A 26,534-nucleotide genomic window follows, 5' to 3' on the forward strand; every position below is an offset into this window, starting at 1 on the left:
TGAGTATAATTTTTACATGTTTTTCTTTTTTTAGGAATATACATACTGTACACATAAATGATTCTTTACAGACAACACAGTATTCCCAGTAAATGATGCCCCCCTGAGATGGTGGTTCTGCTTATTACTTCAGTACTCTCAAAAAATAAAACACATCAGTCCAAAAGAAACCACCAAATCCAAACTGGAATAAAGAAATCTTTTCTGGGATTTTTTTAAAACTAGAAATGAGAAAAATCATAAGTACGGATAAAACTGTTGACAAAATGCAGCTGACAGCATACTCACCACCTTAGTGAGAAAGCACAAACACTGAAACAAAATAATGCCAATGTAACAGGTAAGCAGGACCAAGAGGTAACTATAGTACTGAAGACATTTACTACTCAGTTGTTCTTGAGGTAAAACTGCATCTTTGCCCTCCCTGCCCTCAAGAAGTGCATGAGCCAAAAAATGTTCCCACCTGCCTAGAATGGGTTTCCAAAATCTTAAATTTGTTGGTGTTCAGTCGCCCAGTCATGTCTGACTCTTTGCGACCCCATGGACTCCAGCATGCCAGGCCTTCAGTCTCTCACCATCTCCCAAAGTTTGCCCAAGTTCATCTCCATTGCATCGGTAATGCCATCCAAAATCTTCAATTAAGCATACCTAAATTATCTGGCCAAATGTCTTAAAAAGCCAAATGCCTTAAAGTCTTTACAAACTACAAAACAGCGTATGTGTCTTTTTATGTAAAAAATGGAAACAAGAAGACACATATATCCACTTAGCTTAACGGTTACAAGAAGTAGGATAACCAGGAAACAAGTAGGTTACATAAGGGGTAACAGAAAGGACTGAAAGGAAATAAATGGAAATGATACTTTATGGAGTATACCTTACTATATAATTTTGACTTTCAGAATCAGGTTAACAATGTAATTTTTTTTTTTTTTTAAATTAAAAAAGGATGGGAAGAAGAGGGGAAAGCTAAAACTGAAAGCAAACTAATTCATTTTTCAAATGAACACCATAGCTATTTAAAAGGGAAAAGGAAAACTACTTAAGTAATTTATAAAACCACTATTTGACTTAGGCGAAAAGATAACTTTTAAGAATTCTCACTCTTTTTAGTAGTCTGGGTTTTTTTGCTTTTTTTTTTTGCAGTGGTATGGATGAATTAATTCTTAAATAACTTCAGATATACCATGGGATCGAGAAGAGCCTAGGTAAATGTTTTATAGCACTGGGAACCAGGATTCTGACTGTGGAAAACAGGATTATAAATATACATATACAGGCTTTCCTGATGCTCAGATGGTAAAACGATCCACATGCAGTGCAGAAGACCTGGGTTCGATCCCTGCATCAGGAAGATCCCCTGGAGAAGGGAATGGCTACCCACTCCAGTATTCTTGCCTGGAAATTCCACAGACAGAGGAGCCTGGTGGGCTACAGCCCATGGTGTTGCAGGGTTGCCAAGAGTTGGCCGTAACTGAGGGATTAACACACACACACACACATATACACACATGTGCACACATACACACATGTGCACACACACACACACACACATACATATACACATGTAAGAGAAAGCAATAAACAACTGGACAGTAATAAATTACAAACCACTGAAAAAACCAGGTGTCCACACCTCCATAGCAATCAATCATTGTAAACACAGAGGAATCACTGAGTTGGAAAATCACTGTGTAACATCATAGTAATGTAAAGATTGGTTCAGGCAAAAATCCTGAGTTAAATTTTAATGAGGAATAAGACATTTGGGTGGTGTTAAATCTCCACAGATCAGTTCAAGGGGGAAAAAAACATTTTGACCAAACCTGTGCTCAGACATCATAATTCATGAAGGGTAGATGGACTTCATCTATAGATCTGGTACCATGGGGGGAACATAGAAACTTGATTTTTCTGGCCAGGGACATATAATTTACTCAAGAGGAAACATCAAAAAAAGAATAAAAAAAAAAAAATCCAAAGTGAGAAATGTTCTATTAAATGAAAGCAAACAGTATTTTTCAAAAATGTCAACCTCACAAAAGATAAAAAGACTACAGAATATTCCAAAGTAAACAAGACTAAAAAAACATGATAACTAAATACAGTTACCTAATCCTAGACTGATCCTATACTAGAGAGGGGGAGAACTGCTACAAGAAACATTATTGGGTCAACTGAAAAAAAATCAGAAAATGGTAAAAAAAAAAAAAAAATCAAATCAACATTAAATTTACTGAGACTGATAACTGTACTATGACCACAGAAGAAAATATCCTATTCTTACGTAATAAACTACTAAATAACTAATAAACTAATAAAGGTTAAGAGTACAGTATGTGCAAGTTACTTTCAAAATAGTTCAGGGAAAAAATAAGGGTGTGTGTGCATTCAAGCATGCAAAAGGACAGAGGGAAGGGAAATAGGGTATTCCCCTGTCAGCCAGCATTTTAACTCATTCAAAAATAGTTAATGACCCAACACTGGGCTACCTAACATCTTAGTTACATCCTCAGTCAAAAAAGGACTATAAGTAAGTATGGCTACAGGCAGAAAACTGGCAATGATAAAAAAAAAATCAGCCCTAAGCACTTTTTTGGATTTGGCTATTCTTTTTCTACATCATGTTCACTCCCTAACTATTGACTGTTAGTCAGACCATTATGCAATCCATAATAATCTGATCTTTGGGGAAACTTCCACTGATCTGAAGACACCCACCCTACTACGAAGGGTGCCAGCAAGTGATTTCATGCAAAATTGGGTAACTCCCATAAATAAAATTTCCGACTAACACAGCATAGTGTTTTTTTAAGAACTTAGACCCTAGACTCAGTGCTTTAATTCTGATCCTGGAGTGCTAAAAATGTGAGCCTCAGCAAGCTGATTAACCCATGACTCCACGTACTGTTGATGTAAAAAATGATTAAAATTATACCCCCTGACATGCAACAGATGGCTCAAAAAATGTTACATTAATAAACAAAATGCTTTACTTAAGAAGCAGGTAGTTATCTTTCATTAAGACCTAGATAATTTCCAAAAATATCAATACGGTGGGGTAGCATGTAAGAAATAAATGGGGAGATTTGAATAATTGACTGAATATCTGACATTAAGGAATTATTATTACTTTAGGTGTGATATTCATGTCTTTTTCTAAAATTTTAGAGAAAAATTCTGAACTATAAATTAAGGAATATGTCATAGGAATTGCTTAAAAAAATAGGGTGGAGAGCAGAGACAAGATTTACTTATAATTGTTGTAAATTTTAATTGTTGCAGCTGGGTGATAAGTATATAATACTTTCTGCTTTTGTAAAGACTTAAAATTTTCCCTAATTAAAAAAAATTTTTCTAACAAGTGAGGAAATTAAAAAGAATAGAAAGTTGGTTACAGTTACTCATTAGGCAGAGACAACAAAGAAATCACCTGAAAGTTTAATAAAATGGACTAGAAATGAGGCAAGGGAAAAGTATGAAAACTTAAAGACTGTAACAATAAATATATTTTGGTATTTATTTAAGGGGCTCAAGAGTTGAAAAATAATCCAAAATATAAGTTTCCCAAGGTAGCACTAAGAAAATATCAAAATATGCACACCTTAAAAACTCCTTCTCCTAAACTCCCTGAACTTTTTTCTTTTCAATACAAAACCATTACTCTTGATCTTCACTGATCATTAGAGCTGTGTTTTATTTTATACCTTACCTTTTCCCTACTATGTTTTTTTCCTTTCCATTACTCTTATTTTCCATATACCTATCTTCCTCTCATTTTCATTTCAATCACAAATTTCAGACTACAGTAAATAAATAAGTTGAAGCAGTGAAAGAGTAAGAAAAGCTAAACATAAAGAAGGCTTACTGGCTTTAGCCACAAGTATAATTACTTTCAGTTTGGAGGATCTCTAAACCACTTCAACATTCAGTGGCTTGTTTACTTGCAAAACACCCCAAAATATGTTACTGGGTACCCAGACTAGAAGCACTATTTCTCAGTATATAAAGCATTTTATTAATCCTTTGGACAGATTTTTTTCCAAACCCTGATCAGTATACGTTAAGTCATAGGAGCAAAGCATGATTTGGACCCCAAAGCCTGTGTTCTTACCCAGACTCTGGCAACCATCAGCTGAGTTCATTCACCCGACCTGTGAGTATCTAACACAAACTAGGCATTGAGACAGATACAAAGATGAGCCTAACAATCATATAAATAAATGGTTACAATTTTGATACGTGCTTCAAGAGGGGTATACATAAAGTAAGAGAGGTATACATAAAGTTTATAGATGAACAAAGTATTTTAATGAAACATTAGATGATCTTTCAGCTCCAAAATTCTATCAATTTAACCTACATTCTTTAAGCCTCTTCTTTTTATTAAGAGGGACTATCTGCAGGTTGCAATTTTCTATCAAAAGATGCTTCCAAAGCACCTAAAAATTTGCAGTAGTAACAACTAACATTTATTAAGCACCTAGTTATGTCTCAAAGGATAGGGGCTTTTCACACATTTTCTCCCTCACAATAATTCCAGGCAGGAAGCAGTATTATTACCACTTGACAGACAAGGAAATAAAAGTTCAGGAAGACTAAAATAACTTACCCCACATTTCACTCAGACAGTAAGAGGAAAACTGGGATTCGAAGCCAAATCTTCTGATTCCAAAGCCTATTCTCTTTCCACTAAACTATTTGTCTCTCATTTTCTTTCACTACATAAAAACAAAATTTCCAGAGATGACCTTCTTAAGAGCACCCAAGAGAAAACCTTTAAGACAGCCATGAAATACAAAGTGATCACTGATTCTAAGAAGCATTTTTAAAACCTGAGTATCTGCTGTATACACCTTCCATAACAAAATAACACATTACAGTTACAAAACTAAAATATAACCAATACTCAAGGTAATAGATATGTGTGACATAAAGCTAGTAATAAAAACGGATGAGATTTTGTGATTTCTTCCAACTGTTTTATCTTTCCCTCACTTGGTTTCAACAACCAATCAAGGGAATGGTCCAGCATATTTTAGTGTACTAACGTGTTAATTTTTAAAGTGTATATTATTTAAGTGTCTATTACATAAAATATGTATATTACATATTATTTTAAAGTGTATATTACATAATTACTTAAAAGTGTATATTACAAAGTATGGGAATACAAAATAAAGTGTATATGAAATGTTGCCAAAAAGAAAAAGAATACAACATAAGCCCACTAAGTCTAGAATACCTCATCAACAATATTTAAAGCTATGTTGAAATAATGTAAATTATGCGTTCATTTTTCTGTATAAATTTCATTAACCTCATTTTTGTAAGTTTTTTCAGTTTATCAATTTTAATTGTAAATGAGCCAACAGACATCCTTGAAAAATACATTAACCCTTTACAATAAAAAAAATTTTTTGTTTGCACAATTCCAAAGCTGGTTAGAAAAAGAATTTAAACCAACGTAAGTCGCCGGATCCCTATAACAAATTTTTTTCAGAACTCCTCCAGATCAAAATAGTATTCCCCCCCCCAAATTTTGCCTAGGAGCAAATTTTAAGATTAAGAGGAAATAGCTTGAGGCAGCCTTCACTGTCTAGTTCAATTACAGGTCTTGTAATAATAGAAGTCTCCCTCATTCAGTTATCTCAACAGAAGATCTGTTTCAGCTGTCCTCAAGGATTCTCGTATGTGGTACACGTTCTCCCCCCAACTTGAACAGAACGGGCCCAAGCTAGGAATCACTAGCGATCCGCATTCTCGATTGCTCTGAGAAATCTGGAAGTAAGTATCAGAGCAGTTCGTGAGCCCTTCGTATCCCGCACAGAGACGACATTCTCTTGGCTTTCATTCCCGCACAAGGCAGGCAGAAGAAACCCGGACCAGCCAAAGCCGCTACATCGTACGCTCCCCCTTCACCTCAGCTCCCCCTTCCCCAGCCCCGAACACAAACACGTTCTTCTCCTCCACGCTTCTTATACAATGTCGCTCGCTAATGGGCTCAGCTCGAGCTCCACTGCCTCTCCTCCGGGCCCGACGGGAATGGTTCCTCCCTCCGCGAAGCTCCCTCTCCACCGCTTCCTCCTGTCAGGCCTGGCGCGGCCCGGCCGGCCCTGCGCCGATGGGGAAGGGGCAGCCACGGCCTTGCCAAAGGGCTGTTTTCGTTCCTCCGCCCAGTGCAAACGCGTCAGGCGGCTCTTTCTGAAGCAGGGTCCTCGCCCCGGTGCCCGACCTGCCCCTCCGGAGCAGTGCGGTGAACCGACGCTGTGGCTGGGGAGCCAAGCTCCCTTCCCATCCCGGGGGTCCCCCAATCTCCTCCCGCCCCCGCCGTCAGCCCGCCGCCATTTTGTGCGCAGTCGCTGCGACACAGATACAATGGTCGGCCTGGACCGTACAGGAAAGGCTCAGGACCTCCACGCTTTGGGCTCCCGCCTTCCAATCCCCTGTTCCCCACAAGGCAGCCGTCCTACCTATGCCTACCCGACTAACCGCCGGATTCCATTTGCGCCCCACAGTTTAGCACTCAGCCTCCAGTCTCGACGCCGAAGAAGCTACCGCCTCCAGAGAGCCGCACGCATGCGCGTCTGCCGAGCCTTGGCGAGCCCTCATCTGCTGCCCGCGCCTGCGTACCCCCGGCACATGGTTCTCCCGTAGACAAGAGAAACCGACCAGCGAAACTTGGTTCCGGAAGGGGGCGCTCTCGCGTGTGTTACTCCAGGCGTCCCTGGCAAAACTCCTGCACCGGTATCAGTGCCTCTGCGATTCCGTGCCTGTCCAATACTATCCTGTCCAAATCATGAGCATATGTAAGACCTGCATTGTCCCACCTCCTCCATTAAGTCTTCCCTGATCATTTTTGCCTTCAATAATACATTAAAATAAATAGTACTCATCTGGCATTGGATATTGTAATGCTTTGCCTGCCTTTTATCCTCTATATAAAGATATAGAAATAGATATATACTTGCAATAATGCGAGGTCTATCACAGCCACTGAAAATGTCAGGAAATATGAATTCAATTAAATCTTATTGAGGTAAAAGCTTAACACTTTAAAGATCCTTTCTTGAGTTGTTAAACAATAAAAATACCTACCTAATGTGGTAAAAGAGGCTTTTGAACTGTGGTGTTGGAGAAGACTCTTGAGAGTCTCTTGGACTGCAAGAAGATCCAACATGTCCATTCTAAAGGAGATCAGTCCTGGGTGTTCTTTTGAAGGAATGATGCTGAAGCTGAAACTCCAGTACTTTGGCCACCTCATGCGAAGAGTTGACTCATTGGAAAAGGCCCTGATTCTGGGAGAGATTGGGGACAGGAGGAAAAGGGGACGACACAGGATGAGGTGGCTGGATGGCATCACCGACTCGATGGACATGAGTTTGAGTGAACTCCTAGAGTCGATGATGGACAGGAAGGCCTAGCCTGCCGCAATTCATGGGGTCGCAAAGAGTTGGACACGACTGAGCGACTGAACTGAACTGAATTGAATGTGGTAAATACTTTTAACCTTTCTTTTACCAATTAAAAACCTTGGGTTGAGAGAACCTGAGTAACTTCTCAACGTAACTCTACTTTGTAGAGTTCAATCATTGGCAAAAATTCAAAAAAATTCAATCATTGGCAAAATCTGGTCAAATTCACAAATCCTGCCTTTTCAGTTCAGTTCAGTCACTCAGTCATGTCTGACTCTTTGCGACCCCATGAATCGCAGCATGCCAGGCCTCCCTGTCCATCACCAACCCCTGGAGTTCACTCAGACTCAATGTCCATCGAGTCAGTGATGCCATCCAGCCATCTCATCCTCTGTTGTCCCCTTCTCCTCTTGCCCCCAATCCCTCCCAGCACCAGAGTCTTTTCCAATGAGTCAACTCTTCACATGAGGTGGCCAAAGTACTGGAGTTTCAGCCTTAGCACCATTCCTTCCAAAGAAATCCCAGGGCTGATCTCCTTCAGAATGGACTGGTTGGATCTCCTTGCAGTCCAAGGGACTCTCAAGGGTCTTCTCCAACACCACAGTTCAAAAGCATCAATTCTTCGGTGCTCAGCCTTCTTCACAGTCCAACTCTCACATCCATACATGACCACAGGAAAAACCATAGCCTTGACTAGACAGACCTTTGTTGGCAAAGTAATGTCTCTGCTTTTCAATATGCTATCTAGGTTGGTCATAACTTTCCTTCCAAGGAGTAAGCGTCTTTTAATTTCATGGCTGCAGTCACCATCTGCAGTGATTTTGGAGTCCAAAAAAATAAAGTCTGACACTGTTTCCACTGTTTCCCCATCTATTTCCCATGGAGTGATAGGACCAGATGCCATGACCTTCGTTTTCTGAATATTGAGCTTTAAGCCAACTTTTTCACTCTCCTCTTTCACTTTCATCACGAGGCTTTTTAGTTCCTCTTCACTTTCTGCCATAAGGGTGGTGTCATCTCCATATCTGACTTTATTGATATTTCTCCCGGCAATCTTGATTCCAGCTTGTGCTTCTTCCAACCCAGCGTTTCTCATGATGTACTCTGCATGTAAGTTAAATAAGCAGGGTGACGATATACGGCCTTGACGTACTCCTTTTCCTATTTGGAACCAGTCTGTTGTTCCAACTCAGCGTTTCTTATGATGTACTCTGCATATAAGTTAAATAAGCAGGGTGACTATATACAGCCTTGACGTACTCCTTTTCCTATTTGAAACCAGTCTGTTGTTCCATGTCCAGTTCTAACTGTTGCTTCCTGACCTGCATTTAGGTTTCTCAAGAGGCAGGTCAGGTGGTCTGGTATTCCCATCTCTTTCAGAATTTTCCACAGTTTATTGTGATCCACACAGTCAAAGGCTTTGGCATAGTCAATAAAGCAGAAATAGATGTTTTTCTGGAACTCTCTTGCTTTTTCGATGACTCAGCGGATGTTGGCAATTTGATCTCTGGTTGCTCTGCCTTTCCTAAAACCAGCTTGAACATCTGGAAGTTCACGGTTCATGTATTGCTGAAGCCTGGCTTGGAGAATTTTGAGCATTACTTTACTAGCGTGTGAGATGAGTGCAATTGTGCGATAGTTTGAACATTCTTTGGCATTGCCTTTCTTTGGGATTGGAATGAAAACTGACCTTTTCCAGTCCTGTGGCCACTGCTGAGTTTTCCAAATTTGCTGGCATATTGAGTGCAGCACTTTCACAGCATCATCTTTCAGGATTTGAAATAGCTCAACTGGAATTCCATCACCACTAGCTTTGTTCGTAGAGATGCTTTCTAAGGCCCACTTGACTTCACATTCCAGGATGTCTGGCTTTAGGTCAGTGATCACACCATTGGGATTATTTTGGTCATGTAGATCTTTTTTGTACAGTTCTTCTGTGTATTCCTGCCACCTCTTCTTAGTATCTTCTGCTTCTGTTAGGTGCATACCATTTCTGTCCTTTATCGAGCCCATCTTTGCATGAAATGTTCCCTTGGTATCTCTAATTTTCTTGAAGAGATCTCTAGTCTTTCCCATTCTGTTGTTTTCGTCTATTTCTTTGTATTGATCGCTGAAGAAGGCTTTCTTATCTCTTCTTGCTATACTGCCTTTTGGATACCATCAAATTAATATCAACTCCCCCGTTTCTAGCATCAGCTTTACCTAGTACCCAAGCAGATGTACGTCTTTTATTCACATTAAAACTAGCATAGAAAATGCTGAAAGAAAAGTCTTTTATAAAATATCTTACTGGATATTCATTTCATACTAAAAATTTTGATAGAGGCAACAAGCCAAAAACAACAAAGAAAAAGCCAAGCTCTCCCAAAACTCCAAATAATCAAGGTTCAAGTGTGATTATTTCCTTTCATATATTTCTTTATATTCATATAAACATACACAAACATGTTATTTGCGTGTAATTGGAAATGTTCTTCATTCTTTTTTCCCCAAAGATTTACACCTTAGCCTGCTGTTTGCTTTCCTGATTACTGACATTTCTCCAAGTAAATCATATAAATTCTTTTTTAAATAGTTGCATAAAATATTCATAGTATAACTCACCCATCAATTAATTCAACCTGTTGAACACTGAAGTTGATACTACAAACATTGTTTTATACAAACAGCCTTACCAACTGATATTTTTTATTTCCAAAGGCAAGAATCCCAATAGTGAGACAGCCAGATTAAAGGAGATAGATAATTTAATTTTACTAGATATTGACACAACAGTTTTCAAAAAACTTATATGAATTCCCATTGTTATTAAATATGTTAACAAATAATCATTCTCTACAACCTCACTTCTTTCTCTAAACTCTAAAATAGTTTAAAAAATCAATGGACCTGTCTGCTCTTTAACCTTGGTAGAATTCACCTTTGAAATACCTCTTCTGGCGCTTTTTCTAGGGGTTGCTCTTAAACAACTTTCTCTAGATATTTTAAGACATATAATAATTTGGCTAGAATTTCTCTCCTGCCTCCACAATCATTCTTGTCATTTACATTCTCCTAGAAAAAGCATCCATTCCATCTAAGTTTTCTTATTCATTTCCCTAGAGTTGGGTGCTGTAACCTCTTATATTTACTTCCTTTATGTTGCTCCTTTACATGGCCTTATTTCTATAGCACTTATCACCTTCTAACATACCTTATGGTTTATCTCATTATTTCCTACCTATCTCCCTCCACTAGAACATGAGCTCTATGATGTCAGGGACATTTGTCTGATTTTTTTACTGCTTTATCTCTTAATACCTAGAATGATACTTGGCACACAGTAGAAAATCAGTGTATATCTGATGAAAGGATGAATGATCCTGATGAGTTTTTTTTTTTTTTTTAAAGCCCTTTTAATACATTTTGTATTTCTAATGAGCTGACTGTCTCTTTTATAAAGAGCTGGTGCTTGTGTACAAGGAATATAACCCTTTGTCAAATATGTCGCAATTGGTTCCTCCTCATTGACAATTTTTATTTCTTAGTGTCTTTTGCCATTATAAAATTTAAATGTAATCAAATTTGTCACTTATTCTGTTATGACTTCTAAATGGTGTGGGCGTTTTGTTTGTTAATTGTTTGCTTTCGGTCTAAGAAGCCTCATCTCACCCCCCCACCCAACCCAAAGCATATACACACAGAAATTATCCAAAAATTCTTCTAAAATATCTATATTTTTGCTTATATTTTTATAACTTTTTTACATTTAGACATTCAATTAATCTAAGATGAATTCTTTGTATGATAAAAAGTAGCAACCTAACTTTGTCTTCTTCCAAATGTATTACATCAACCATGAAGTTTCCATACATTAAGTAAACAACCATTTCTCCCTTCTCTGCAATTTCTTCCCTTTAAAAAAAATGACAACAAATTATTAAATTCCTATATATGAAAATGGATTTATGGCCTCTCTAGTCTATCCTATCAATCTTTTTGCCTACCTATGGGCCAGTGCCATTTGTTCATCCACCAACTGATCCAATAAATATTACTCGAGGGCCTACTCTGTGCCAGGGGCCCTCTGGGTACCAAAGTATCAGTGGCAAACCAGAAAGCAACACTAACTCCTGCTCTCATGGCATCTCCAGCCTTAATGGGAGGGACAGACAATAAAGTATGTAGTATGTCAGATGGTGATAAGTGGTATGAGGAAAAACAAACATAGAAATCAGGACATAGGGAACCAAGAGATGACAAAGGCTAAAATTTAAATAGGATGGCATCATTAAGAAGGCAACATGTGAGCAGAAACCTGACTGAAGTGTGGGAATTAAGCATAAGCTGCAGAGATATTTCAGAGAAGGCAATGGCACCCCACTCCAGTACTCCTGCCTGGAAAATCCCATGGATGGAGGATCCTGGTAGGCTGCAGTCCATGGCATCGCTGAGGGTTGGACACGACTGAACGACTTCATTTTCACTTTTCACTTTCATGCACTGGAGAAGGAAATGGCAACCCACTCCAGTGTTCTTGCCTGGAGAATCCCAGGGATGGGGGAGCCTGGTGGGCTGCCGTCTATGGGGTCGCACAGAGTCAGACACGACTAAAGTGACTCAGCAGCAGTAGCAGCAGCAGAGATATGTGGGAGGAAGAGCTTTCCAAGCTTTCAGTGTTTTACATTTCACTGAGGTGTTTCACTGAGGTGAAAGCCAGCTTGGCATATTTGAGAAACAGCAAGAAGGCTAACAAGGCTGCAACAGCATGAGTAACTAAGGAGATGAGTGGAGGGAAACAAGGAATACTGGTTTAAGCTGCCATAAAATACCACTGGCTGGATGACTTAAACGACAAGAACTTATTTTCTTACGGTTTTGGAGGCTGGAAGTCCAAGATCAAGATGTGGACAGGTTTGATTTCTCCTGAGGCTTCTCTCTTTGGACAAGAAAGTCGGCCACCTTCTTGCTGGGTCCTCAAGTGGGCTTTTCTCTATGCCTGTGCATTCCGGGTGTTTCTCCCTTTTCTTAAAAGAACATCAGTCATAATGGATAAGGGCCCACCCATCTGATCTCATTTAACTGTAATAACCTCTTTAAAGGGAAATAAGGCAAATAAGGAAAATGATGAAGCAAGGGGCTGGGTTATGCTTTCAATAAGGTAATCAGAGAGGTCCTCCCTGGAGAGGAGAGAGCATGTTGGGTGTGTTGGAGGAATAAGAAAGCCAGCTCAGCTGAGGTGACAGGATGTAGGGGAAATTGAAGGTGGAGAGGTATCAAGGAACCAGATAATGCAAAGCCTTATGAACCACTCAAGACAATATAAAAACACTGAATAAAACACTAGATTAGGAACTGACCTTTCTAGTCCCTGCTCTGATACTAAACTCATTGAGTTTCAATCTCTTTAAAGGGAGGGGACCAGATTAGCTTGCCTATTAAGATGTGTCTGGAAATCTCCTATAAACTGAAGGATGCTCATCAATATTCATGGCAAAATATCTTTTCAATCTTAATGTTGTTTAGTCTCTAAGTCATGTCTGACTCCTTTGTGACCCCATGGACTATAGCCTGCCAGGCTCTTTAGAGTCTACTATATTCATGCTACTCCAGGATTTCATGTCATCTAGTCTCCTTGGACCACTTACAGATATTCTCATTCCCATCTAAAAATGTCTAATATCGGGAAAAAAGCTATCCTACCCCATATCCTCTTCTCACCTACACTCTATTTTACAATTCCCCACCCTCTTATTTTACCCACTCTGTTTTCTGACTGGTCAGACAAGTACGGAGCAGCTCTATCCAGAGCTCAGCTTCTGCCCGTTCAGCACAGTCACAGCTTAATGCCTAAACGTATTAGAAAAAGAATAGTCATCACAAACATATCCTGTGATTTGTTAACATAAATGGGGCTTTGTTTCAATGACAAAGAATCTCATCGCCATTTCATCTCAATTGCAACTATCCTAATAGAATTTGGAGGCAACCATTGTCTTTAGAATCCAAATCTAACTACTGGGATAGACAAGGGGCCATGATGAAAATTTGAGAAATCCCACACCATTTCAGGTCCTGCAACAGAACAAAAACATTGAGAAAACATAGTTCTTACTGATACTTGAATTTTGCAGGATTTATGCCAGACTGTAAGTTGTGTAGCCAAGTATAATATATAGAGAATTGTAGAAACTAACTCAAGAAAACTAGATATTTTTCTGAGTTTTTATCATAGCTAATGCAATGGTGAACTGAAATCTGTTTGCCTCTTCTTAAGATGGTTTCTAAATCAGTCCACAAATTCTTTGATACATTTCACTTCACAAAGGGGAGCCCAATTCCATTTCCTCTGAAGGAAGGTTCGATTTACCAGATTGTTTCTAATGAATAGAATGTGGTACAAGTGATGCTATGTGACTTGCAAGGCTAGGCCATGAAAAGAGTAAACTCTGACTGACTCCCTTCTCTCCTTGGATTACTCACACTAGGGAAAGCCAGAGAAGCCCATAAGGAGAGAAATTAAAGATTCCAGCCAACAACTTACCACCAAATTCGCAGCCGTTTCAGGGAGCCAGTTGGGAGACAGAACCCCCAGCGTCAGTGAAGCATAAATGACTACAGCTTAAATCAACATCCTGAAAGCACCTTCATGCCTGAATCTAAGGAGGAACTGCCCAGCTATGAATTCCTGACCCATAGAAATGGTAAGGATTAAAAAAAAAAAAAAAAGTGTATTTTTGTTTTGGGCCATTAGGTTTCAGGGAAATTTTTTATGTAGCAGTACATAACAAATGCCTTTGTTATCTGAAGATTAGGGTCTCAATTCATTAAAAATACAAATCAAAAGCATATCAGTCAGTGAACAAGCACCTGGGATTTAGAAATAACAGGATTTTGATTTGAACTCTAAGCAATACAAAGAAATAGTTTCCTCATGCAAAAAATATAAGAATAATCCTTTACCTTCAGGATTTTCATCTTATGAATTACTTACCACTTTATTTTGCATGTGGGCTTCCCTGTTGGCTCCGACAGTAAGGAATCTGCCTGCAATGCGGGAGACCCAAGTTCAATTCCCTAGGTGGGAAGATCCCCTGAAGAAGGGAATGGCAACCCACTCCAGGATTTGCCTGGAGAACTCCATGGATAGAGAAGCCTGGTGGGCTACAGCCCATGGGGTCACAAAGAGTTGGACACAACTGAGCAACACACACACACATATCTCTGTATAAATTCTACATACCAGCTACAAAAGCAACTCAACAAAAAGGTCCATTTCAAGAGTGGAAGCATGAAGAGTTCTATAGACATACTCCCCAGTGAACCAAACATACTGGCGAAAATTATTTTTAAAGACAATAATTTAAATTCTATGTAAATTGCTCTAAAGGTACATGGCAAATGAAGAAACATTTAAGAAAATCTACTAATTCTTGGTAAGAAGTGAAAGTTTGTGGCACTTTACCCATAACCCACTCACTTGTCACTCCCACCAAGCTCATGTGATGGAAACTCTACTCTAGGTTGTACTGACAAGAAGATGGGCCTCCCTCTTCCCCTGACTCCAAAGGGATATGGCTTCCCCCACCCCCAGAAGGATGAGCCGCCAACATTTCTTTTCCCTCCTAACTCTGTGTAACAGAGAATAAATTTTAGGCAAGTGCAGCATAGAGGTTTAGGGCTCCCTTCTTAAGCCCAGACCACACACATAAATTGGAGGCTCAATCCCAGATGAAGCAGGCCAAAGATACTGTGGCCCTAATTGCCCTTGTCCCAAGCTATTGGTGGGCTTCCCTGGTGGCTCAAACAGTAAAGAATCTGCCTGCAATGTGGGAGACCTGGGTTTGATCCCTGGGTCAGGAAGATCCCCTGGAGAAGGGAATGACAACCCACCTGGCAATTCCTGCTTGGACAATTCCATGCACAGAGCAACCTGGTGGGCTACAGTCCATGGGGTCCTGAAGAGTCAGACGTGACTGAGTGACTAACACTTTCACTTTCCTTCAAGCTGTTGGCAGGACAGAGACTCGACTCCAGGAAGACCAGAGGCTACTGCCTCACCCAGTGATCTGCTCTTAAGCAGGGTTGTCATTCCAAAGAAGTGGGCCACTGTCCCTAACACCTGCTCTGGCACAGTGGCTCAGAAATTTTGCCCAGGTAGAAAGGCAGCCATAACAACAGAGAGCTCTTAATCTCTCCTAAGAGGAAATGACTTTATTTAAAACAGTATAGAGAAGTTCAAGCCTAAGCCAATTTTTCTATTATCTCAAAAATAATGGAAAAATTGAGTTAAGAAATTAAAAGGAAGTCTGATAGCTTCAATAATAACAGCAAGCTAAACTGTTAGGTCAGCAAGTTTAACAGAGAGAACCAGTGAAAGAAAAAAGCTAAAATAGCCTTCTAGGGACAGAAAACATGTCAAGAGACTAGTCTCAAAAAAGTACGCTAGTAAAGGAGGCCAAATTTAATTGGACCAAACTACAAAGAAATTTATGTCCCAGGGTACAGACAGAAACAGCAGAAAAATCAGCCTAAAATCTGGGTGTGATACCAATAGAGGCAGACAGCTTAACAGAGAGATCAGGGAAAGACACAAAGTGAGCCCTGCTGAAACACTGTCATCACAGAGCAATCTGTGCACACTGAAGGCTACAACCTCTGAGGCGCACGTACAGAGTCTGAACATTACAGAGGCAATAGATTTCACTAAAATAGTTAAGTCACTAAACAATTAAGTAGACAAATAGCAACAAACAAGTCCCCGGGGAGAGGGCTAATCAGTATCCAGATTCACTACAATATATTATCTAGAGGGTCTAATTTTCAACAAAAAAATTACAAGACATACAAAGAAACAGGACAGTGTGCCTGACTCTTACATAGGAAAAAAGATAGGCAACAGAAACTGGCTACGAGAGGGTCCAGGTGTTGGATTTAGCAAGATTTCATAATAATCATTATAAACATATTGAAAGAGCTGAAGAAAGCCATGCTAGAAGTAGATAAGGGTATGACAAAATTGCAACAAGTAGAGAATGTCAATAAACAGAGAGAAGTAATTTTTTAAAAAAACTTACATTAACATTGTGGAGGATAAAAAGTGCAGTAAGTAAAATGACAAGTTAACTAAAGGGGTTCAATAACAGATCTGAACTAATAGAAGAAAGAGTCAGCTCTCTTGACAACAGTCATTGTTGCTGTTATTGTTGTTTAGTGGCTAAGTTGTATCTGACTCTTTGTGACACCGTGGACTATAGCCCGCCAGGCTACTCTGTCCATTGGATTTCCTAGGCTACTGGAGGGGGTTACCATTTCCTTCTCCAGGGGATCTTCCCAACCCAGGGATCCAACTCACATCTCCTGCACTGGCAGGTGCATTCTTTACCACAAGCCACCAGGGAAGCCCCTTGAAGATAGACCAGTGGTAATTATGCAACTCAAAGAACACAGGAGACAAAAGGCTGAAGAAAGATGAACAGAGCCTCAGAAGAATGCTGGATACCAGTAGGTGCACCAACATATGCATAATGGAAGTACCAGAAGAAGAGAGAGGAGATAAGGAGCAGTTAAAAAAAAAATTAAGATATAATGTCCAACGGCTTCACAAATTTGATGAAAAACATTTAGTCAACACATCCATGAAGCTCATCCAAGTAATATAAATATATCCACATACAAGCATATCATTGTAAATATGTTAAAAGACAGAGACAAAAAAGAATTTTGAAAGCAGCAATACAAAAATGACTCACGGCATACTGATTTCTCATCAGAAACAATGGGGGCCAAAAGACAGTGGAATGACATACTCGAGTGTTACAGGGAAAAAGTTGTCAACCAAAAATCTTATATCTTCCAAAATGAAAGTAAAATAAAGACATTCAAAATAAAAACTGAGAATCTGTTGCAAGAAGACCTATCTTACAAGAAATGCTAAACAAAGTTATTAAGGTGGAAAACAAGAGACTGCAGACAGTAATTCAAATCCTCAGGAAAAGGAAAGGCACCAGTAAAGGTAATTATGAAAGACAATATAAATATTTATTTTCCTTTGTTCTCTTAAGTGATTTAAAAATCAACTTATAAAAGAACCGTTATATAATTGTATGGCTGACCTACAACACATAGAAATGTAATCCATTTTGATAATAATAGAAGAAAATGAATGAAAGCAAATCTGTATTTCAGTAAGGTAATGACACCAGGTGGTAACTTGAAAACACAGGAACAAGTGAAGAGAACCAAAAGTGGTAAATAAGAAGGTTACTATAGTAAATTCTATAAATATAGACTTGCTCTCCTTTCTTCTCTCAGCTTCCCTAAAAGACATAAAATTATATAAAGTAATATTTATAACACTGTATTTTGGCACATGTAATATATATATAATGTTATTTTTAAAAGCACTGAAAAGGGGACAAGGCACTAGTACTCTATAAGAGTGATGCTTTTAAATATAACTACAAAGTCAGTACAAACCTGAATGGACTCTGAAAAGTCTAAATGTACATGGTAAACCCTAGAGCAAGAACTAAGAAAATAATTCAAAACAATCTACATAAAGAAAAAGATTATTAAAAGAATGAAGATGTTACACTAGGAAAACAACTACGTAATACAAAGCAAAGCAATAAAGGAGGAACAGAAAGGGAAAAGTTATGAGACTAATAGAAAACTAAAAGTAAAATAGACATAAATCCATCATATAAATAATATTATATGTGAATGGATTAAAGAATCCAATCAAAAGGCAGAGATCATCAAAATAGATACAAATGTATGTTCAAATATATACTGTCTACAGGACATACACTACAGACTCATTGAAACAATTAGGTTGAAAGTAAAAGAATGGGAAACAAATATCAAGGAAATATTAAATATTACCAATAATAAAAAGCTGAAGAGGCTATATTAGTATTAGTTAGATAAAATAGACTTTCTACCAATTCAATGTAGATTATATTAAAAAATTCTTTACAGCTCCACCCTCCTTATGTTGTTATTGTCACCAACTACAGCTACCCCACACTCCCACGCCCGAGGCCAGGGGCAGCAGCCGGGAAGAGCAATCCGTGGCTGCAGGGGCGCAGGAGGGCCTAGAGGAGCTATCCCACCTTGAAGGTCAGGAAGGGTGGCTGTGAGAAGATATCCCTCGTCCAAGGTAAGGAGCAGAGGCTGCGCTTTGCTGGAACAGCCATGAAGAGATACCCCATGCCCAAGGTAAGAGAAACCCAAGCAAGACGGTAGGTGTTGCAAGAGGGCATCAGAGGGGAGACACACTGAAACCATACTCACAGAAAACTATTCAATCTAATCACACTAGGACCACAGACTTGTCTAACTCAATGAAACCAAGCCATGCCCGTGGGGCAACCCAAGATGGGCGGGTCATGGTGGAGAGATCTGACAGAATGTGGTCCACTGGAGAAGGGAATGGCAACCCACTTCAGTATTCTTGCCTTGAGAACCCCATGAACAGTATGAAAAGGCAAAATGATAGGATACTGAAAGAGAAACTCCCCACGTCAGTAGGTGTCCAATATGCTACTGGAGATCAGTGGAGAAATAACTCCAGAAAGAATGAAGGGATGGAGCCAAAGCAAAAAGAATACCCAGCTGTGGATGTGACTGGTGATAGAAGCAAGGTCCGATGCTGTAAAGAGCAATATTGCATAGGAACCTGGAATGTCAGGTCCATGAATCAAGGCAAATTGGAAGTGGTCAAACAAGAGTTGGCAAGAGTGAATGTCGACATTCTAGGAATCAGAGAACTCAAATGGACTGGAATGGGTGAATTTAACTCAGATGACCATTATATCTACTACTGCAGGCAGGAATCCCTTAGAAGAAATGGAATAGCCATCATGGTCAACAAAAGAGTCCGAAATGCAGTACTTGGATGCAATCTCAAAAACGACAGAATGATCTCTGTTCATTTCCAAGGCAAACCATTCAATATCAAGTAATCCAAGTCTATGCCTCAACCAGTAATGCTGAAGAAGCTGAAGTTGAACCATTCTATGAAGACCTACAAGACCTTGTAGAACTAACACCCAAAAAAGATGTCCTTTTCATTATAGAGGACTGGAATGCAAAAGTAGGAAGTCAAGAAACACCTGGAGTAACAGGCAAATTTGGCCTTGGAATACGGAATGAAGCAGGGCAAAGACTAAGAGAGTTTTGCCAAGAAAATGCACTGGTCATAGCAAACACCCTCTTCCAACAACACAAGACTCTACACATGGACATCACCAGATGGTCAACACCGAAATCAGATTGATTATATTCTTTGCAGCCAAAGATGGAGAAGCTCTACACAGTCAGCAAAAACAAGACCAGGAGCTGACTGTGGCTCAGATCATGAACTCCTTATTGCCAAATTCAGACTTAAATTGAAGAAAGTAGGGAAAACCACTAGACCATTCGGGTATGACCTAAATCAAATCCCTTATGATTATACAGTGGAAGTGAGAAATAGATTTAAGGGCCTAGATCTGATAGATAGAGTGCCTGAGGAACTATGGAATGAGGTTTGTGACATTGTACAGGAGACAGGGATCAAGACCATTCCCATAGAAAAGAAATGCAAAAAAGCAAAATGGCTGTCTGGGGAGGCCTTACAAATAGCTGTGAAAAGAGGAGAAGCGAAAAGCAAAGGAGAAAAGGAAAGATATAAACATCTGAATGCAGAGTTCCAAAGAATAGTAAGAAGAGATAAGAAAGCCTTCTTCAGCGATCAATGCAAAGAAATAGATGAAAACAACAGAATGGGAAAGACTAGAGATCTCTTCAAGAAAATTAGAGATACCAAAGGAACATTTCATGCAAAGATGGGCTCAATAAAGGACAGAAATGGTATGGACCTAACAGAAGCAGAAGATATTAAGAAGAGATGGCAAGAATACACAGAAGAACTGTACAAAAAAGATCTTCATGACCCAGATAATCACGATGGTGTGATCACTCACCTAGAGCCAGACATCCTGGAATGTGAAGTCAAGTGGGCCTTAGAAAGCATCACTATGAACAAAGCTAGTGGAGGTGATGGAATTCCAGTTGAGCTATTCCAAATCCTGAAAGATGATGCTGTGAAAGTGCTGCACTCAATATGCCAGCAATTTGGAAAACTCAGCAGTGGCCACAGGACTGGAAAAGGTCAGTTTTCATTCCAATCCCAAAGAAAGGCAATGCCAAAGAATGCTCAAACTACTGCACAATTGCACTCATCTCACATGCTAGTAAAGTAATGCTCAAAATTCTCCAAGCCAGGCTTCAGCAATATGTGAACCGTGAACTTCCTGATGTTCAAGCTGGTTTTAGAAAAGGCAGAGGAACCAGAGATCAAATTGCCAACATCCGATGGATCAAAAAAAGCAAGAGAGTTCCAGAAAAACACCTATTTCTGCTTTATTGACTATGCCAAAGCCTTTGACTGTGTGATCACAATAAACTGTGGAAAATTCTGAAAGAGATGAGAATATCAGACCACCTGATCCGCCTCTTGAGAAATCTGTATGCAGGTCAGGAAGCAACAGTTAGAACTGGACATGGAACAACAGTCTGGTTCCAAATAGGAAAAGGCGTACGTCAAGGCTGTATACTGTCACCCTGTTTATTTAACTTATATGCAGAGTACATCATGAGAAACGCTGGGCTGGAAGAAGCACAAGCTGGAATCAAGATTGCCGGGAAAAATATCAATAACCTCAGATATGCAGATGACACCACCCTTATGGCAGAAAGTGAAGAGGAACTAAAAAGCCTCTTGATGAAGGTGAAAGTGGAGAGTGAAAAAGTTGGCTTAAAGCTCAACATTCAGAAAACGAAGATCATGGCATCTGGTCCCATCACTTCATGGGAAATAGATGGGGAAACAGTGGAAACAGTGTCAGACTTTATTTTTTTGGGCTCCAAAATCACTGCAGATGGTGACTGTAACCATGAAATTAAAAGACGCTTACTCCTTGGAAGGAAAGTTATGACCAACCTAGATAGCCTATTCAAAAGCAGAGACATTACTTTGCCAACAAAAATCTGTCTAGTCAAGGCTATGGTTTTTCCTGTGGTCATGTATGGATGTGAGAGTTGGACTGTGAAGAAGGCTGAGCACTGAAGAATTGATGCTTTTGAACTGTGGTGTTGGAGAAGACCCTTGAGAGTCCCTTGGACTGCAAGGAGATCCAACCAGTCCATTCTGAAGGAGATCAGCCCTGGGATTTCTTTGGAAGGACTGATGCTAAAGCTGAAACTCCAGTACTTTGGCCACCTCATGCGAAGAGTTGACTCACTGGAAAAGACTCTGATGCTGGGAGGGATTGGGGGAAGGAGGAGAAGGGAACGACAGAGGATGAGATGGCTGGATGGCATCACTGACTCGATGCATGCGAGTCTGGGTGAACTCCAGGGGTTGGTGATGGAAGGGGAGGCCTGGTGTGCTTCGATTCATGGGGTCTCAAAGAGTCGGACAAGACTGAGTGACTGAACTGAACTGAACGGAACATCTTTATACAATGCATGCCGATTAATATAGATTTATAGTTATTACTTTACACCATAGGTTTACTTTTTAAATCATATAGGAAGAAAAGGTTACAAACCAAACTTGCAATAATATTGACTTTTACATTTACCTTTGTCAATACTTCTACTATTTTTCTTTATTTCTTCATATAGTTTTGAGTTACTGTCTAGTGCTCTTTCATTTTCATTTTTCACTTTCATGCATTGGAGAAGGAAATGGCAACCCACTCCAGTGTTCTTGCCTGGAGAATCCCAGGGACGGTGAAGCCTGCTGGGCTGTCGTCTATGGCGTTGCACAGAGTCGGACACGACTGAAGCAACTTAGCAGCAGCAGCAGCAGCAGCTCTTTCATTTCATCTTGAAGGACTTTCATTATCATTTCTTATGGGGCATGTCTACTAATAACTAATTCTCTTGGTTTTTGTTTATCTGGGAATATCCTCATTTCTCCTTCATTTGTCTTTTGTTTTTACCTTCAATAAAATGACTTTGGAAATAACATACATTTCCACAACACCAACACTACAGTTTTCAGAGTCACAGTAAGCTACACAGTTACATGTGTTATTAATACAAATTTAAAACATTTTAAGCAGTAGTTTCTGTTGCAAGGCAAAAAAAAAAAAAATCAAGAAAGAAACCACCAAACAAAAGAGATTCAGCACTTCAGACAAGGCAAGTCCAAGAATAGCATATGAGAACTGTTTTTCTTTCATGAAGGGTTTCTGTCATATCTAATGATAAGGCCACCAAAGACTGTTTCAATACCAGCACCAAAACCAGATATTCCTTCTGTTGTAGCACTTGTGTCAATAAATTTGGCTGTGGATCACAATAAACTCTGGAAGATTCTGAAAGAGACGGGAATACCAGGCCACCTGACCTGCCTCTTGAGAAACCTGTATGCAGGTCAGGAAGCAACAGTTAGAACTGGACATGGAGCAACAGACTGGTTCCAAATAGGAAATGGAGTACATCAAGGCTGTATACTGTCACCCTGTTTATTTAACTTATATGCAGAGTACATCATGAGAAACGCTGGGCTGGAAGAAGCACAAGCTGGAATCAAGATTGCCAGGAAAAATATCAATAACCTCAGATATGCAGATGACACCACTCTTATGGCAGAAAATGAAGAGGAACTAAAAAGCCTCCTGATGAAAGTGAAAGAGGAGAGTGAAAAAGTTGGCTTAAAGCTCAACATTCAGAAAACGAAGATCATGGCATCTGGTCCCATCACTTCATGGGAAACAGATGGGGAAACAGTGGAAACAGTGTCAGACTTTATTTTTTGGGGCTCCAAAATCACTGCAGATGGTGACTGCAGCCATGAAATTAAAAGACCCTTACTCCTTGGAAGGAAAGTTATGACCAACCTAGATAGCATGTTGAAAAGCAGAGACATTACTTTGCCAACAAAGGTCCGTCTAGTCAAAGCTATGGTTTTTCCTGTGGTCATGTATGGATGTGAGAGTTGGACTGTGAAGAAGGCTGAGTGCCGAAGAATTGATGCTTTTGAACTGTGGTGTTGGAGAAGACTCTTGAGAGTCCCTTGGACTGCAAGGAGGTCCAATCAGTCCATCCTAAAGGAGATCAGGCCTGGGTGTTCATTAGAAGGACTGATGCTAAAGCTGAACTCCAACACTTTGGCCACCTCATGCGAAGAGTTGACTCATTGGAAAAGACTCTGATGCTGGGAAAGATTGAGGGCAGAGGAGAAGGAGATGACAGAGGATGAGATGGCTGGATGGCATCACCAACTCGATGGACATGAGTTTGAGTGAACTCCGGGTGTTTGAGTGAACACCATCACTTTGGTGATGGACAGGGAGGCCTTGCGTCCTGCAATTCATGGGATCACAAAGAGTCAGACATGACTGAGCGACTAAACTGACTGACTGATTAATGTTTTTGCTTATTGCTGTAGTTGGAAACTCCCACTGGATTAGCTGAGACACACACATTCTGGGCCCCATTAAATACTGTAGAGCTCTCTCCAGTCAAAGAGAATACTGATGACGTAGACACTGCACTGGATGCAATCCTGGATCGACTCTGGATCAGAGTTGGAGTGCTAACAAGCTTGGCATAGGTTAACTATCCTAAACTCTTTGGGGTAACAATTGGAGGACTTGAGTGACAAGTGACACAGGCTCTTCTCCCACCTTCCATCTTCCTGGGATGGCAGCAATGGCAGTCGAAGGAATATGACTCTCTTTCACTTTTTAAGGATAGTTTTACCAGATATAGAATTCTTGGTTGACATTTTCTTCTTTTAGCACATTAGCAAGTCATCCCACTGCCTTCCAGCCAATATGGTTTCTGAAGAGAAACTGGCTGTCACTGTTACTGAGGCATCCTTGTACAAGATAGGTCCTTTCTCTCTTGCCTCGTTTCTGTAGATGAGAGAAATCTACAAGGAAGTTTTCAGGATTTGTCTTATTCTTCTAACAATATGACTATATTGTGTCTTCCAGTGATCTCTTTTATTCTGCTTGGAATTCATTAAATTTTTTGGATGTGTAATTGTATGTCTTTCACCAAATCTGAAAAGTTTTTGTATATTATTTCTTCAAAATGTCCTTCTTTCATATTTTCTCTTTTCTCTCTCTCTGGGATTCCTGTAATATATTGGTATGTCTGATGCTGTTCCACATTCCTCTTAGGGTTTGTTCTTTTAAAAAATTTTATATATTTTTTTTCCTTCCTGCTCCTCTGATGGGAAAATCTGAAATAACTATTTTAAAGTGTGCTGATTTGCCTACTCAAATCTACTATTGGGCGCTTGTTTTAATTTCCTTCTTCATCACCCTATTCATGAAGTTGGAATGCCCATTTTAGGATTAAGGGCATGACTGAACACCTGACAACCAACACTGGAAAAATGAGATTGAGAGCAGTTTGCTTTCACTTACTATTAATACTTATAGCCTGGGAAGGAGGACATCACACGGGACCCCACAGGAGTAAACAATCACATGTGGGAGATAAGCTTTTCAACTTTGAGAATGTAGGTTGATACCTGGTTCTGGCCATAAGCTGAGACTGTCTTGTTTGAATATGTTCATAGGCATGCAAGAAAAGTAAACCTATTACTTAGGGATGAGCAGGAACTATACCTGGTCCCCATAATAAGAAAGGCTGTTTTGCTGCGGGTATTGAGCTTCTTTTTGAAGTAATCAAAATGTTTCTAATAATGATTGTGGTTATGAGTATGTAACTACGAATATACAAAAAACAATGAATAGTTTCAATGGATAAATTTTATGGTATATGAATTATATCTCAATGAAGCTTTTATATTAAAAGTTCCCTTCATAACTAATGAGAGTTCAAGGCTACACAGAAAAGAAAAAAAATTAAAGGTGTAAGTCTTCCAGTCAGCAGCCAGGTCAGTTTTCAAGGAACAATGGGCTATGAGCTTTTCATCGTTCATGATCCAATAGCAGCTCTGCTGATTTATCTCTTCACTCCCTCTGAAACAGGCACTTACTGTTCCCTACTTAATAAGTCTACCACAGGTGACTCAGTATTTCTAGGTTTGTGCTTCGCTTCTACTTTGGCTTTTGCTTCTCTTCTTTTTGAGAATCTCAAATTCAGTTTTTGAGGTGCTCTTATCCTCTTTGCTGCAGAGTTCTCATGCTAGTCTACTCACAAGTCTAAGGCACTTACCCCTGATATAATTAGCTGTGGCAAAGGCAGTAGGGTAATATGATACACTGCGGTGGGTATGCAAAATGATACAGCCAACTCTAGGAAATGGTTTGCTGCTTTCTTGTAAAGCTAAATGCATTTACTGTATGCCCCAATAATCCCACTCCTGAGATCTACCCTAGAGAAATAAAAACTTATGTTCACACAAAAACTGTATAGAAATATCCATAGCAGATTTATTTGTAACAGTCCCAAACTGGAAACAACCCAAAGGTTCTTCAATGGATGAATGGATAAACAAACTTTAGTACATCTACACAATGAACACTACTCAGCAATAGAAAGGAACAAATACATGAAACAACTTGAAAGAATTCAAAACATCATGCTAGGTGAAAGAATCCAGCCATAAGAGGTTACATACTATACAGTTTCAACTCAACATTCAAAAAACTAAGATTATGGGATCCAGTCCCATCACTTCATGGCAAATAGATCGGGAAACAATGGAAACAGTGACAGACTTTATTTTGGGGGGTGCCAAAATCACTGCAGATGGTGACTGCAGCTGTGAAATTAAAAGACGCTAGCTCTTTGGAAGAAAAGCTATAACCAACCTAGACAGCATATTAAAAAGCAGAGACATTACTTTGCCAACAAAGGTCTGTCTAGTCAAGGCTATGATTTTTCCAGTAGTCATGTATGGATGTGAGTTGGACTATAAAGAAAGCTGGAAAAAAAAATAAAATAAAGAAAGCTGGGCGCCGAAGAACTGATGCTTTTGAACTGTGGTGTTGGAGAAGACTCTTGAGAGTCCCTTGGACTGCAAGGAGATCCAACCAGTCCCTCCTAAAGGAGCTCAGTCCTGGGTGTTCATTGGAAGGACTGATGTTGAAGCTGAAACTCCAATACTTTGGCTACCTGATGCAAAGAGCTGACTCATTTGAAAAGACCCTGATGCTG

The 26,534-nt window shown here is 39.6% G+C and overlaps 1 protein-coding gene across 7 annotated transcripts in view; it reads right to left on the reverse strand.

Moving 5' to 3' along the window:
* ZNF638 (zinc finger protein 638) overlaps positions 1 to 6,574 on the reverse strand; it is a 90,784-nt gene extending 84,210 nt beyond the window's left edge. For 4 of the 7 annotated variants that reach the window (XM_061431974.1, XM_061431972.1, XM_061431969.1 and 1 more), the window contains exon 1: positions 6,484 to 6,574. The gene's annotated coding sequence lies outside the window, so the exon portion shown is untranslated. Of the gene's footprint in view, positions 1 to 4,612; positions 4,722 to 6,473 lie in introns of all 7 variants that reach the window. The other 3 variants (XM_061431975.1, XM_061431970.1, XM_061431971.1) reach the window with 2 other exon arrangements.
* Between the last annotated feature and the right edge of the window lie 19,960 nt (positions 6,575 to 26,534).

Source organism: Bos javanicus, chromosome 11 (genome assembly GCF_032452875.1).
Source record: "Bos javanicus breed banteng chromosome 11, ARS-OSU_banteng_1.0, whole genome shotgun sequence".
Classification (NCBI taxonomy): Eukaryota; Metazoa; Chordata; class Mammalia; order Artiodactyla; family Bovidae; genus Bos; species Bos javanicus.